We start from the raw sequence: 15,000 nt of genomic DNA on the forward strand, positions 1-15,000 counted from the left end.
TTGTTCTGTGTCTGCGGCTTCTATTGTGCAGAGAGAGAGAGAGAGAGGAGAGAGAGAGGAGAGAGAAGAGAGAGAGAGAGGAGAGAGAGAGAGAGAGAGAGAGAGAGAGAGAGAGAGAAGAGAGAGAAGAGAGAGAGAGCCCCCGTTTGATCTCTTTGTTATGGTTGTGTGTGTGTGAGTGAGACAGTGCTGCAGTGACGGAGAGGCTTTATGGTACGGACTGCTTTTTAGACATGATGTAGAAATGATCAGAGGTACGTTGATCCGAGGTGACAACAACACACGCACTGATTCAACACGCACAGACTTTGTGGCAGCTGTCAAAGGCAGACTGTGTGTGTGTGTGTGTGTGTGTGTGTGTGTGTGTGTGTGTGTGTGTGTGTGTGTGTGTGTGTGTGTGTGTGTGTGTGTCTCTCTCTCTCTCCCTTTCTCTCTCTCTCACTCACACACACACACACACACACACACACATACACGCGCACACGCGCACATCACAGAGTGCACCGCACTGCAGTGTTGCCTCAGACAAAAAAACGAACTGGTCTGGAAGGAACAGCTGTGTTTTACCAGTCTGCACTGTGTGTGTGTGTGTGTGTGTGTGTGTGTGTGTGTGTGTGTGTGTGTGTGTGTGAGAGAGAGAGAGAGAGAGAGAGAGAGAGAGAGAGAGAGAGAGAGAGAGAGAGACAGTGTAATAGTGTATTATGGATGGATGGAGGTAAGTGTGTGTCAAATCAATCATCATGATAGCAGTCTGATGGTGGAAGGGGATCCAACATGTGAACAGATACACAGAGTGCTCTCTTGTGATGAGAAGCTTTTTATATAGGCTAGTAGAGCGGCTTCGTACAGTAGCTCTGGTCCATAGCGTTATAGGAGATGATACAGACACAGTAGACAGCAGCATCAGCACATACACACACACGCAGACACACACACGCACACGCACACACACACACAGCAGCACACAGTATTTTTAGGGCACGTGAGGACATGTGTTCTCAGCTGTCTTTGCAGCAGATGTGTATGCATTCAAAGTCACCTTGACTGTGTGTGTGTGCGTGCGCGTGTGCGTGCGTGCGTGCGTGTGTGTGTGTGTGTGCGTGTGTGTGTGCGTGTGTGTGCCTTAGTTGAAATCTACCACAGTGGTTGTGTGGGTTTATCGTTCGCTTTGATAGTAGCAGCAGCTGATTTGTGTGGTGTGTGTGTCTATAGACTCTCATTGCAGCAGCATTACATCACTGTATATATCTCCATGTCCCTGTGTGCCCTGCTGTGCCAGTGTACCACCCTGTGTGCCAGTGCACCACCCTGTGTGCCAGTGCACCACCCTGTGCACCACCCTGTGTGCCAGTGCACCACCCTGTGCACCACCCTGTGTGCCAGTGCACCACCCTGTGCACCACCCTGTGTGCCAGTGCACCACCCTGTGTGCCAGTGTGCCACCCTGTATACAAGTGCACCACCCTGTGTGCCAGTGCACCACCCTGTGTGCCAGTGCACCACCCTGTGCACCACCCTGTGTGCCAGTGCACCACCCTGTGTGCCAGTGTGCCACCCTGTATACAAGTGTACCACCATGTGTGCCAGTATGCCACCCTGTGTGCCAGTATGCCACCCTGTGTGCCAGTATGCCACCCTGTGTGCCAGTATGCCACCCTGTGTGCCAATATGCCACTCTGTGTGCCAGTGTACCACCCTGTGTGCCAGTGTACCACCCTGTGTGCCAGTGTACCACCCTGTGTGCCAATATGCCACCCTGTGTGCCAGTATGCCACCCGGTGTGCCAGTGTACCACCCTGTGTGCCAGTATGCCACCCGGTGTGCCAGTGTACCACCCTGTGTGCCAATATGCCACCCTGTGTGCCAGTGTACCACCCTGTGTGCCAGTGTACCACCCTGTGTGCCAGTATGCCACACTGTGTGCCGGCCTGTGTGCCATTGTACCACCCTGTGTGCCAGTATGCCACCCGGTGTGCCAGTGTACCACCCTGTGTGCCAGTATGCCACCCGGTGTGCCAGTGTACCACCCTGTGTGCCAATATGCCACCCTGTGTGCCACCCTGTGTGCCAGTGTACCACCCTGTGTGCCACCCTGTGTGCCAGTGTACCACCCTGTGTGCCAATATGCCACCCTGTGTGCCAGTGTACCACCCTGTGTGCCAATATGCCACCCTGTGTGCCAGTGTACCACCCTGTTTGCCAGTGCACCACCCTGTGTGCCAGTGTACCACCCTGTGTGCCAGTGCACCACCCTGTGTGCCAGTGCACCACCCTGTGCACCACCCTGTGTGCCAGTGCACCACCCTGTGCACCACCCTGTGTGCCAGTGCACCACCCTGTGTGCCAGTGTGCCACCCTGTATACAAGTGCACCACCCTGTGTGCCAGTGCACCACCCTGTGTGCCAGTGCACCACCCTGTGCACCACCCTGTGTGCCAGTGCACCACCCTGTGTGCCAGTGTGCCACCCTGTATACAAGTGTACCACCATGTGTGCCAGTATGCCACCCTGTGTGCCAGTATGCCACCCTGTGTGCCAGTATGCCACCCTGTGTGCCAGTATGCCACCCTGTGTGCCAATATGCCACTCTGTGTGCCAGTGTACCACCCTGTGTGCCAGTGTACCACCCTGTGTGCCAGTGTACCACCCTGTGTGCCAATATGCCACCCTGTGTGCCACCCTGTGTGCCAGTGCACCACCCTGTGCACCACCCTGTGTGCCACCCTGTGTGCCAGTGCACCACCCTGTGTACCAGTGCGCCACCCTGTGTGCCAGTGCACCACCTTGTGTGCCAGTGTACCACCCTGTGTGCCAGTGTACCACCCTGTGTGCCAATATGCCACCCTGTGTGCCAGTGTACCACCCTGTGTGCCAGTGTACCACCCTGTGTGCCAATATGCCACCCTGTGTGCCAGTATGCCACCCGGTGTGCCAGTGTACCACCCTGTGTGCCAGTATGCCACCCGGTGTGCCAGTGTACCACCCTGTGTGCCAATATGCCACCCTGTGTGCCAGTGTACCACCCTGTGTGCCAGTGTACCACCCTGTGTGCCAGTATGCCACACTGTGTGCCGGCCTGTGTGCCATTGTACCACCCTGTGTGCCAGTATGCCACCCGGTGTGCCAGTGTACCACCCTGTGTGCCAGTATGCCACCCGGTGTGCCAGTGTACCACCCTGTGTGCCAATATGCCACCCTGTGTGCCAGTGTACCACCCTGTGTGCCACCCTGTGTGCCAGTGTACCACCCTGTGTGCCAATATGCCACCCTGTGTGCCAGTGTACCACCCTGTGTGCCAATATGCCACCCTGTGTGCCAGTGTACCACCCTGTGTGCCGGCCTGTGTGCCAGTGTACCACCCTGTGTGCCAGTATGCCACCCGGTGTGCCAGTGTACCACCCTGTGTGCCAGTATGCCACCCTGTGTGCCAGTGTACCACCCTGTGTGCCAATATGCCACCCTGTGTGCCAGTGTACCACCCTGTGTGCCAGTATGCCACCCTGTGTGCCGGCCTGTGTGCCAGTGTAGCACCCTGTGTGCCAGTGTACCACCCTGTGTGCCAGTATGCCACCCGGTGTGCCAGTGTACCGGGGCCCTCACCTTCACTTAATGTGGCCCTCAGATTATTTTGGAATACTGAAATATTATTATAGCCATTTGATGTGGTCATGCCGTAAAATTAAAACATTTTGGTTAAGTGTTCAAAGGGAGATATTGAAAGTGTTTGATATTAGGATACAGTTAAACCCAGTGAACTTGGTACTGGGCTTAGACTTTGATTATGACTTAAGGTATAGATACATTTTACGAATAGCCCTATATGTCGCACGGCTTACAATTCTACAAAAATGGTTAGATGAGGATCCCCCTGACATAAAATTATGGTACGAAAAACTCATGTCGATACTGCCAATGGAGAGGTTATCATATGTATTAAGAGGCAATCTTACTGACTTTGTTAGAGATTGGTCACCTATTGCAAGATTTTTAAAAGAGGAATGGAAAAGAGTAATATGTATGTATGGGTGTAACTGTATGAGAATAAGTTAAACAAGTATGAGTTCAACTGTATGATGGGAGTATACCTGACTGCTATTTCATTTCTGGAATATTATTTGCTGGCATGTTGTTGATTCTGTCTTGTTTTGTTTTTGTTTTGTTTTTTCTGTTTTATGTACGTCCTTGTAATGTAATGTATGTCAATTGAGAAAATCAAATAACATTGAAAGAGAAATATTATTATTATTATACATGCAAATATGACCTGCTTTAATTACTTCCGTCTAAATTAGTAGCTTAATGAGTAGTATTAAAATGTGTCTTTTTTATGTCCAATGTATTTGTATTTAGTTCATAAAGTTAACATAACTATAACTAAATGCATTTGAAATTAAATAAAAAGGTTACTTTTCAGGATTCCAATTCAAAAATAGCAAAAACATATTCAGGATTTCAATTCAAATATAGCAAAAAAAATAGCCGATCTACAAGCTCAAAACGCGTCGCAATGCGACGTGTTTTGAGCTTGTAGATCGGCTATTTTTGCTACGACAGTAATATGCAATGTGGCCCTCTGGAGTTAGTGTGGAAATCTTCAAAGTTGCCCACTACTGTCCTAGACCTATAGATCATTGTGAGTCTGGCTTTCAAAGAGCATGTATTTTTTTTATAGCACATGCAACAACGTCTGTTCTGTTTTCATATGTAAGATATGCCCAGTGAACAGTTAGTAGCCTAACATTGCAGGATGCCAATCACTATAGCAACCATATTTCAAGCTGTTTTCTCCTCTGTCTGTTTGATTCTGGTTATTATCGGTAATGGAGTTTTAAACTGCCGTACAGAAGGAGAAAAAGAGAGGGAAAAAAAGCATCACATTGAAGTGCTGTAGAGTGTAGATCATTCCACATTATGTAATGGTCTGGACAAACGTGCGTGCGTGCGTGCGTGCGTGCGTGCGTGCGTGCGTGCGCGTGCGTGCGTGTGCTAGGTTCTTCATCCTAATTTAGTGAGGCACTGCACTGTCTCTCTGCATTTGATGTACATGTTTACCTTGCTCCTTGTAAGTCGCTCTGCTAAATTGTAAAAGTGCGTCGCTCTGCTAAATTGTAAAAGTGCGTGCGTGTGTGCCTGTGTGTGTGCGTGCGCGTGCGTGTGTGCGTGTGTGTGTGTGTGTGTGTGTGTCTGTGTCCGTCCCATCCAGGTGGAGCGTCCCTCCAGGAAGCGTGGGGACTCCCTGGGGATGCTGGACAGCATGGAGGAGGAGCGGAGCAGCAGCGGCAGCGAGGGGGGGGGGAGGAGGAGGAGGAGGAGGGGGAGGGGGAGGAGGGGGGTCCAGCGGGGGGTCCAGCCCGGAGGACAGCGACGAGGACGCCGGGGAGGCGGGCCTTCCTCCCCTGACCCCGCCCTCCAACGCATCGCCGTCGTCGCTGACCCTCATCAAGACCAACGGCCAGGTGTACACATACCCAGATGGCAAGTCTGGCATGGGTAGGAACTAGGAATGACCCGGTACAGTCTGGCATGGGTAGGAATGACCCGGTACAGTCTGGCATGGGTAGGAATGACCCGGTACAGTCTGGCATGGGTAGGAATGACCCGGTACAGTCTGGCATGGGTAGGAATGACCCAGTACAGTCTGCCATGGGTAGGAATGACCCAGTACAGTCTGGCATGGGTAGGAATGACCCGGTACAGTCTGGCATGGGTAGGAATGACCCGGTACAGTCTGGCATGGGTAGGAATGACCCGGTACAGTCTGGCATGGGTAGGAATGACCCGGTACAGTCTGGCATGGGTAGGAATGACCCGGTACAGTCTGTCATGGGTAGGAAATAGGAATGATCAAGTACAGTCTGGCATGGGTAGGAATGACCCAGTACAGTTTGGCATGGGTAGGAACTAGGAATGACCCAGTACAGTCTTTCATGGGTAGGAAATAGGAATGACCCAGTACAGTCTGTCATGGGTAGGAAATAGGAATGACCTGGTACAGTCTGTCATGGGTAGGAAATAGGAATGACCCGGTACAGTCTGGCATGGGTAGGAACTAGGAATGACCCGGTACAGTCTGTCATGGGTAGGAAATAGGAATGACCCGGTACAGTCTGGCATGGGTAGGAACTAGGAATGACCCGGTACAGTCTGGCATGGGTAGGAATGACCCGGTACAGTCTGGCATGGGTAGGAACTAGGAATGACCCGGTACAGTCTGGCATGGGTAGGAACTAGGAATGATCAAGTACAGTCTGGCATGGGTAGGAATGACCCGGTACAGTCTGGCATGGGTAGGAACTAGGAATGACCCGGTACAGTCTGGCATGGGTAGGAATGACCCGGTACAGTCTGGCATGGGTAGGAACTAGGAATGACCCGGTACAGTCTGGCATGGGTAGGAACTAGGAATGACCCGGTACAGTCTGGCATGGGTAGGAACTAGGAATGACCCGGTACAGTCTGGCATGGGTAGGAACTAGGAATGACCCGGTACAGTCTGGCATGGGTAGGAACTAGGAATGACCCGGTACAGTCTGGCATGGGTAGGAATGACCCGGTACAGTCTGGCATGGGTAGGAACTAGGAATGACCCGGTACAGTCTGGCATGGGTAGGAACTAGGAATGACCCGGTACAGTCTGGCATGGGTAGGAATGACCCGGTACAGTCTGGCATGGGTAGGAACTAGGAATGACCCGGTACAGTCTGGCATGGGTAGGAACTAGGAATGACCCGGTACAGTCTGGCATGGGTAGGAACTAGGAATGACCCGGTACAGTCTGGCATGGGTAGGAACTAGGAATGATCAAGTACAGTCTGGCATGGGTAGGAATGACCCGGTACAGTCTGGCATGGGTAGGAATGACCCGGTACAGTCTGGCATGGGTAGGAATGACCCGGTACAGTCTGGCATGGGTAGGAATGACCCGGTACAGTCTGGCATGGGTAGGAATGACCCGGTACAGTCTGGCATGGGTAGGAACTAGGAATGATCAAGTACAGTCTGGCATGGGTAGGAACTAGGAATGATCAAGTACAGTCTGGCATGGGTAGGAATGACCCGGTACAGTCTGGCATGGGTAGGAATGACCCGGTACAGTCTGGCATGGGTAGGAACTAGGAATGATCAAGTACAGTCTGGCATGGGTAGGAATGACCCGGTACAGTCTGGCATGGGTAGGAATGACCCGGTACAGTCTGGCATGGGTAGGAACTAGGAATTATCTAGTACACATTACACAAACAGAGAAACAAGAACCAGAATCGTCTTTATTGTCTCATCACAGGTTTACTGGTGTAAAACAGTGTTTTGTTTTGTTTTAGGGGCACTATCTCCTCCAAATGCATGGCTTTCTGAATCACGTGTCATGTGGCAGCCAAGTCTATGGACTTGTAATGTTTGTTTAGAGCCTAATCATAAATTGTTTGTAATGTTTGTTTAGGGTAGTAAATTACATGATATAGTAAATACTGCCTTTGCTGCGCCCTTCACTTCACACAAGTGTTCATCGTTTCTGTTGTTTCCAGAAAGAGAAAAAGAAGGGGAGTAAAGTATGTAAAGAATCAATAAACAAAATAGGTATAAATAGGTATATCCATCCATCCATACAGTATGTACATGAGGTTTACTCAAGGGGCCAGTGAGGCTCTCCAACGTTGAAGCACTGGGCCCTAGTGGTAACAGGAGGGACTGCAGGCGGACCCGTGGAAGTATGATTGGGAAACCCCGTGCAGCTGGGCTTTAACGTTGAGCACATCTTGGTGCCCTTGGGGGGGGGGGGCGGAGCTTTGCGCCAGTTCAGTCTCTATCCTTCTTTATACTCTATGGGTTTACTAGACATTTTAGAAGAGCGCCTTGCATTTTCATCTGGAAAAACTAAACAAAATGCGTCTCTCTCTCTCTCTCTCTCTCTGTGTCCTCCGCTCCCTCTCTCTCCAGCCACCTGTGAGATGTGTGGCATGGTTGGAGTGAGAGATGCCTTCTACAGTAAGACCAAGAGGTTCTGCAGTGTCTCCTGTTCCAGAAGTTACTCGTCCAACTCCAAGAAGGCCAGCATCCTGGCCAGGCTGCAGGTTGGTGTACTTAGTATAGTACATACATAACCCTTTTTGGGGCGGGAAGCCCTTTTTGGTGTTTTAAGCATTATGTTGTACTTTAGCTGTTGAAAAATAGCAGATCTACAAGCTCATAGCGCGGCACCGAGTGCCGCGCTACGAGCTTGTAGGTCTGCTATTTTTGAAAAATCGTGAAAATGTGGCCCAAATGTTGGAATATATTCTTTCAGAGCGAACGTTTTTAACTAAAGTCTTTGCTTCTGGGGGGGGGGGGGGGGGGGTCCCTGGAACTACATATTTTCACATGGGGGTCGGCGGCCAAATACAGATAATTCTGGGGGTTCTTGACATGAAATATTGAGCACCACTGATATAGAAACATAGGTATTTCAGAAAACTGAAGGCCAGCATCCTGGCCAGGCTGCAGGTTGGTGTGTATTAGTTACACTACTGTACTATCATTACTGTAACCACACTGTAGTACAGGGGCGGCCAACTTTGACGATGCAGAGGGCCACTATAATTACAAACTCACTCCAGAGGGCCACTATAGTTCCACACTCACTCCAGAGGGCCACTATAGTTCCACACTCACTCCAGAGGGCCACTATAGTTCCACACTCACTCCAGAGGGCCACAGTGCATATTACTGTCGTAGCAAAAATATTTGTACTATATTTGAATTGAAAACCTGAATAATGTTTTGCTATTTTTGAATTGGGATCCTGAAAAGTAACCTTTTCATTGAATTTCAAATGCATTTAGTTATAGTTATGTTAACTGTATGAACTGTTAACATAACTACATTGGACACAAAAAGACAAAAGACAAAAAGAACATTTTAATACTAGTCATTAAGTACTAGTCATTTAATACTAGTCATTAAGTACTTAGTCATGCAGTAATTAAAGCGCGTTTGGAATGTAACAGCTGAAATTAATAATATATCAGTATTCTGATATTAACACTTTCATTTCCCGGAACTATTTAATCCATTACATTCATGCGCCCAGTCGATTTATAAACACGGACGCCTTTTCCGGACGGACCGGCCGGAAGTTCATGATGTTGTGTAGCAGCTAACAATAGCCACAGCACTTTAGAGTCGATCGACAACAACGGGAGACAAGAATAAATCTATCGAGACTAGCGACTGGACCGCGGAGCGCCGTCTAACACAGGATCTTTTTTCAGAAAAAGACGGGATGATTTAGATCGCGATTTATGAACGTTTTAAGATTTTCGTTTTCATCAGCTAAACAGAGGAGGGAGTTTTTTGATGACGTCTCACTCTTGCGTGTCACCGAGGAGAGCCCAGCAGGCGCGCCTGGGCTATACAGCCAGGCGATCCGTTCTCGTATCAATAAACTTCGTCTTTAGGACAATACTTCGTCCTGAGCGTCGGGCGTTACTAATAGAAAGGACAAAGAACTTCGTCCTGGGCGATGGGAGTGTTAACATGCGGGCCGCATTAAGTGAAGGTGAGGGCCGCATGTGGCCCCCGAGCCGCCAGTTTCCCAACCCTGCTGTAGTACCTACTACAAACAGACTGGTAAACCACAGTAACACAGAGGGCATGTTGTGCTGAAAGGCGACTGGGTGTGCTTGGACTGGATTGCTTCAAGCTTCAAGGTTGTACTTTATTGTTACATCGTGTGTACATGAGAGTCAAACTTATCCACATAAGCCATTGTTTGGCTTCCTTCCAGACAATGCAGCAGCATAGACGGCGTAACATTCAAAACAACAAAAACACAGCAAGCACAGCAAACAAAGGGATAGAATAAAAGAGTGCAAGAAAGAGCAACCAAAGAGTAAAATAAATAGTATCTATAATATGTGTGTATGTGTTTTCCCTGTAGTAGCAAAGTTAGGTGAACCTTTTGTGTTCCAGATACAACACCGTTTAATTTAACCCATTCCTGTTGGTGTTTTAAGCATTATGTTATACTTTAGCTATTGAAAAATCGTGAAAATGTCTTTGAATATCTATTCCTTCAGAGAGAATGTTTTTAACTCAAATCTTTTCTTCTTGGGTGCGGTGTCCCTGAAACTACATAATCAGATGGGGGTCGGCAGACAAATACATATAATTCTGGGGGTCCTTGACATGAAATATTTTGAGAACAACTGATATAGAAGCATATGTTTTTTCTGAAAACTATCATGATTCAGAAGACATTTGTAGAACCTGGTAACGGGTCGAAATGGGTTAAGAAGGTGCAATTGAGGCTATGTTCCATTAATTACATACAGCATATTTTGCAGCTGGGAAGCTCCTATACAGAACTGACAAAATAGGGTGTATTCATTTAACCAATTAAGACCTGCGGCCCATTCTACACAAACGTCTTCTAATTCAATTCAATTAAATCTGTATTAGCGGACTCGGGTCCATATACAAGGTACACGGAATGGACATAAAATAAAACAGTAGTTCTCCTGGTGTGTGTGACTGTGAAGACCAGGCTTAACCCATTCTGGGCGGGAACCCCTTTTGGTGTTTTAAGCATTTTGTTATATTTTAGATACTGAAAAAATAGCAGATCTACGAGCTTGTAGGTCTGCTATTTTTTTTTAAATCGCGAACGTTTTTAACTCAAATCTTTGCTTCTGGGAGGTCCCTGGAACGACATATTTTCAGATGGGGGTCGGCGGCCAATTTCATATATTTTTGGGGGTCCTTCATAAGAAAATGTTTGAGAACGACTGACATAGAAACTTGTTTTTCAGAAAACTGTCATGATTTAGAAGACATTTGTAGAATCTTTTCTCAGGTCAAAATGGGTTAAAGGACCACTTCACCATTTTTCAACCTGTCTTCATATAATTGGTCCTCACAAATGCCACCATTCTTTTCTACTTTGTCTGTGTCTCAAAGGGGGGCTATGGGCAGTTCAGAAACCCGTCCACCAGTGACATCATCGTTAGGCCGATATTTTTTTAAACAAGATTTCTTTTGTAAAACACATTTAGATTGTTGTTATCGTGAGAACCATGGCTTCCATTTTCTCATTGCAACTTTTCAGGAATGGAAAGCCTGCAGTTTCTATTAGCTTGGATTCCCTATCGATGATGTCACTGGTGGACGGGTTTCTGAACTGCCCACAGCCCTCCTATGAGACACAGACCGAGTAGACATTGTTGTGTGGCATTTAACATGAACATTAGTGAGGACCAATTATATGAAGATAGGTTGAAAAGTGGTGAAGTGGTCCTTTAAGTCACAAGGGCCTGCAGGTGGTTCCATGATATAACAGGCAATATTGAATACAATCTAGAGAGAAACGCCAGCATCCATATTGTGGAGAAGGCATTTGCAGAAAATAGTCCACAACCCATCACAATATGGCTATTTTCAGCTAAATCTTTCCCCGCAATAACAGAAAACATAACTGACACTAGTATAGACCCCTGAGGGACTCTGGACAACCATAGAAGGTTAAAGTGGTTCATTTGAAGTCAAGTCATGCTTTTTTTTAAATTGGTTCCTCTCTCTTATACTTTAGAAAATTGCATTTCTTCTTTTTCTATTAAACATCTTGAAAAGCTTTTCATCACCTCTTAACCCATTTAGAAAACCCAGTTTTCTGAAAAACCCATGTTTCTAAAACGGTTACCGTTGTAAATCTCACCGATAATTCACACCTTCAATCACTTTATATCATTCCCAGCTGATCCCGCAGCTCTGTAGCTGTACTGGGGAAGGGGAGCACTTGATTTTCTTACAAGCCCATGCCGTGCGGGCGTCTTAAGCACCGCCCGTGCTCATATGACTGTGAGTGTGTAGCTCCGGGCGGCCTCGTAAAGACATCAAGCGCCTCCTATTCCCGGGCAGTCACACTGGCTGACTAAAAAGAAGGAAGTGTGTGGCTCGCTCTGGTGGGCTCAAGTGTAGCTACTTTTGTAAATGTAATAGTTTTGAGGTGAATAGTCATTGCTATATGTTTGTAGCCGTTTTAGAAAAGCAATAAGCCACGCGAGGCCCCAGTTTACCGTGGACTACAATGGGTGAGAGGGTTGTCTCACCACGCCTTTCACCCATTGTAAAATCCACGGTAACCTGAGACCTCTTGTGGTTTATTGCTTTATTCTATGTCAGTCATTCTCAAACATTTTCATATGTTGTTCCAGGGACCCACCCACCCACCCAACAAACACTAATTCAAGCTTGTTGTACAGCTGCAATGTTGGTGAGAGTGACGCTATTTAAGATAGGACTTTTCTGTTTGGATGTATGGGCTGTCAATGAGAAATTGCACCTAATTACCACCCTGCCAAGATGGCCGCCGTGCGCATATGGTCAATTCTTCATCTGGCATACATCACTGGTGGTCACCCTGCAGTACTTTATGAATATAATGATTATTATTTGCCCTCTATATTTTAGTTGATCTCATTATTTTAGCTCCTTGTAAACGTAATCTAATCTTAATTTGTCTGGTATTGTTTTTGTCCTAAATTAGGACATAATAATAATAATAATATAATGTCCTAAGATAATGTCTCAAAATAATGACATTATTTGCTACCGTATTGCCCTAGCTAGCCTATTTAAAGTGTTGGAGGCTCACCCTTTACGCCACCACGGTCCAGCCAGATGCTGAGTTTTGACCCAGTCTCGTTTAAAAACAGCTTGACTTGTTCTTGTTTTCTAGGACACTGTTGATGCCTGCTTTATTCACCCTTTTTGCACTTACAAAAGTACAGTACAGTACAGTGGGCACATCATATGGTTCATTAATGCACTTCAGAATTCAGATTTAACCTTTGAATTTATAATAATTTATGCACATATATTAACAGTGTGTGCGGGTAATGTACCCTGTCACAATATATTTAAATCCTAGGGACCTAGGGACATAATGTTTTACCATCGTTTACTCCATTATACACAGCACAAACCCCCAATACCTGATTCACCTCAACTGGACCTGCTTGCCAGTGTCCCCGGAGTGCACACGCGCACACACACACACACACACACACACACACGCACGCACGCATGCACGCTTTCTTTTAAATAGCTTTAAAAAATGTAGTTATTTTACTAGTACTTTGCTGGGTGTTTTATTGTATTTGTATAATGATGTATTGTCCTGTATGTATTGTCCTGAATGTATGCATTGACCTGAGCAAAACAACTTTCCCTTGTGGATAATAAAGACATCTAATCTAATCTAATCTATAGTGGCGAGTATACATAGTTGAAACAGGTCGGGTTAAGCACATAATAACGGTGTCTTGTATTTAAAACATGTTTCAAAGGGGAAACCTCCAACCAAGAAGGCCAAGGTTCTCCAGAAGCAGCCTCTAATGGCCAAGCTGGCAGCCTACGCCCAGTACCAGCAGTCCCATCAGAACAGCTCCAAGAAGTCCAGTGAGTCCCCTCACCACACAGACAGTACACTGAGCATACTTCACTTCACTTATCGCCATTAACCCATTTTGACCTGAGATCAGATTCTAAAAATGTCTTCTACATCCCGACAGTTTTCTGAAAAAGCTATGTTTCTATGTCAGTCGTTCTTCGACTTTTCAAAAATAGCAGACCTACAAGCTCGTAGTGCGCCACTCGGTGGCGCGCTATGAGCTTGTAGATCTGCTATTTTTCAATAGCTAAAGCATAACATAATGCTAACACCAAAAGGGGTTCTCGCCCAAAATGGGTTAATTAATAGCGTATTGCCAAGGTTTTATCGCGCGTAACACTTACTTTGAAGAGCCAAATATCCGTAATCGCATGTTACAGTGACAAACTGATGTGGGTGGTGTCTTGACCGGTTGTTGTTCTCTCGGTCGGTGGTGGAAAAACCCGACTGCGAGTATCACAGCGCCTGCTACAGGCCGTTGAAAACGCTTGTCTGGGCCAGAAACTGCCCCTCAATGTCGTTTCTGAGATACAGGGCTTTGAATGCAGAGCTTAGAATGGAAGTGGATGCGCACACATTTTCAAAATGGTCACTGTCCTACTTGGTGTTGTTGTTGTGTTTGCGACCGGTGGCTAACGATACAATCGGATCAAAACATGGATTAAAGAATGTAAACCCTGGAACATGAGAAAGCTGCGTTTGGCAGGCTAGGGTACTAATGTAACCCTCCGTGTTCGCCGGTTTTGGCGTACTCTGTGTTAATACTGTGAGTCCCATCACCACACAGACAGTACACAGAGCTATTACAGTGAGTCCCATCACCACACAGACAGTACACTGAGCTATTACAGTGAGTCCCATCACCACACAGACAGTACACTGAGCTATTACAGTGAGTCCCATCACCACACAGACAGTACACTGAGCTATTACAGTGAGTCCCATCACCTCACAGACAGTACAAAGAGCTATTACAGTGAGTCCCATCACCACACAGACAGTACACAGAGCTATTACAGTGAGTCCCATCACCTCACAGACAGTACACAGAGCTATTACAGTGAGTCCCATCACCACACAGACAGTACACAGAGCATACTTATTACTGTGAGTCCCATCAGGGCCGGTCCTGAGCAATCTGGTGCCCCCAGGCAGGATGGGTGTCCCCCAGTGGGGAGGCACTGGGGGGACACTGGGGAGGCACTGGGGGGGACACTGGGGAGGCACTGTGGAGGCACTGGGGGGGACACTGTGGAGGCACTGGGGAGGCACTGTGGAGACACTGGGGAGGCACTGTGGAGGCACTGTGGAGACACTGGGCAGACAGAGTTGGGACAGAGTAATAAAAATAAAAATAAAGAAATGGCGCCGGGCCTGAGTCCCATCACCACACAGACTGCAGTACACAGAGCATACAGTGAGTCTCTCTCCACTCCACATGGCTGTGGGAACAAAGAGAGCATCCTGTATGTTGAACTGTGTGATTGAATTGTTCATGTGGATCCTCATTAGCTACTACCTTAGCAGCAGCTGCTCTCCCTGGGGTCCACACATAAAATACATGACGTAATATGAAA

General features: G+C 47.4%; 1 pseudogene across 1 annotated transcript in view; it reads left to right on the top strand.

Annotated features, from left to right (window-relative positions):
* Positions 1–244: 244 nt before the first annotated feature.
* The window catches only part of LOC306937235 (MBT domain-containing protein 1-like), a 32,485-nt pseudogene continuing 17,729 nt past the window's right edge, over positions 245–15,000 (top strand). The window contains exons 1-8 of the transcript XR_013792560.1: positions 245–254; positions 1,768–1,998; positions 2,736–2,816; positions 2,916–3,146; positions 3,472–3,584; positions 5,204–5,490; positions 7,936–8,069; positions 13,320–13,431. The product of XR_013792560.1 is annotated as an MBT domain-containing protein 1-like (transcript). The remainder of the gene's footprint in view (positions 255–1,767; positions 1,999–2,735; positions 2,817–2,915; positions 3,147–3,471; positions 3,585–5,203; positions 5,491–7,935; positions 8,070–13,319; positions 13,432–15,000) is intronic.

The sequence above is a fragment of the Electrona antarctica genome (assembly GCF_951216825.1).
Source record: "Electrona antarctica genome assembly, chromosome: 14".
In the NCBI taxonomy this organism is placed as follows: domain Eukaryota; kingdom Metazoa; phylum Chordata; class Actinopteri; order Myctophiformes; family Myctophidae; genus Electrona; species Electrona antarctica.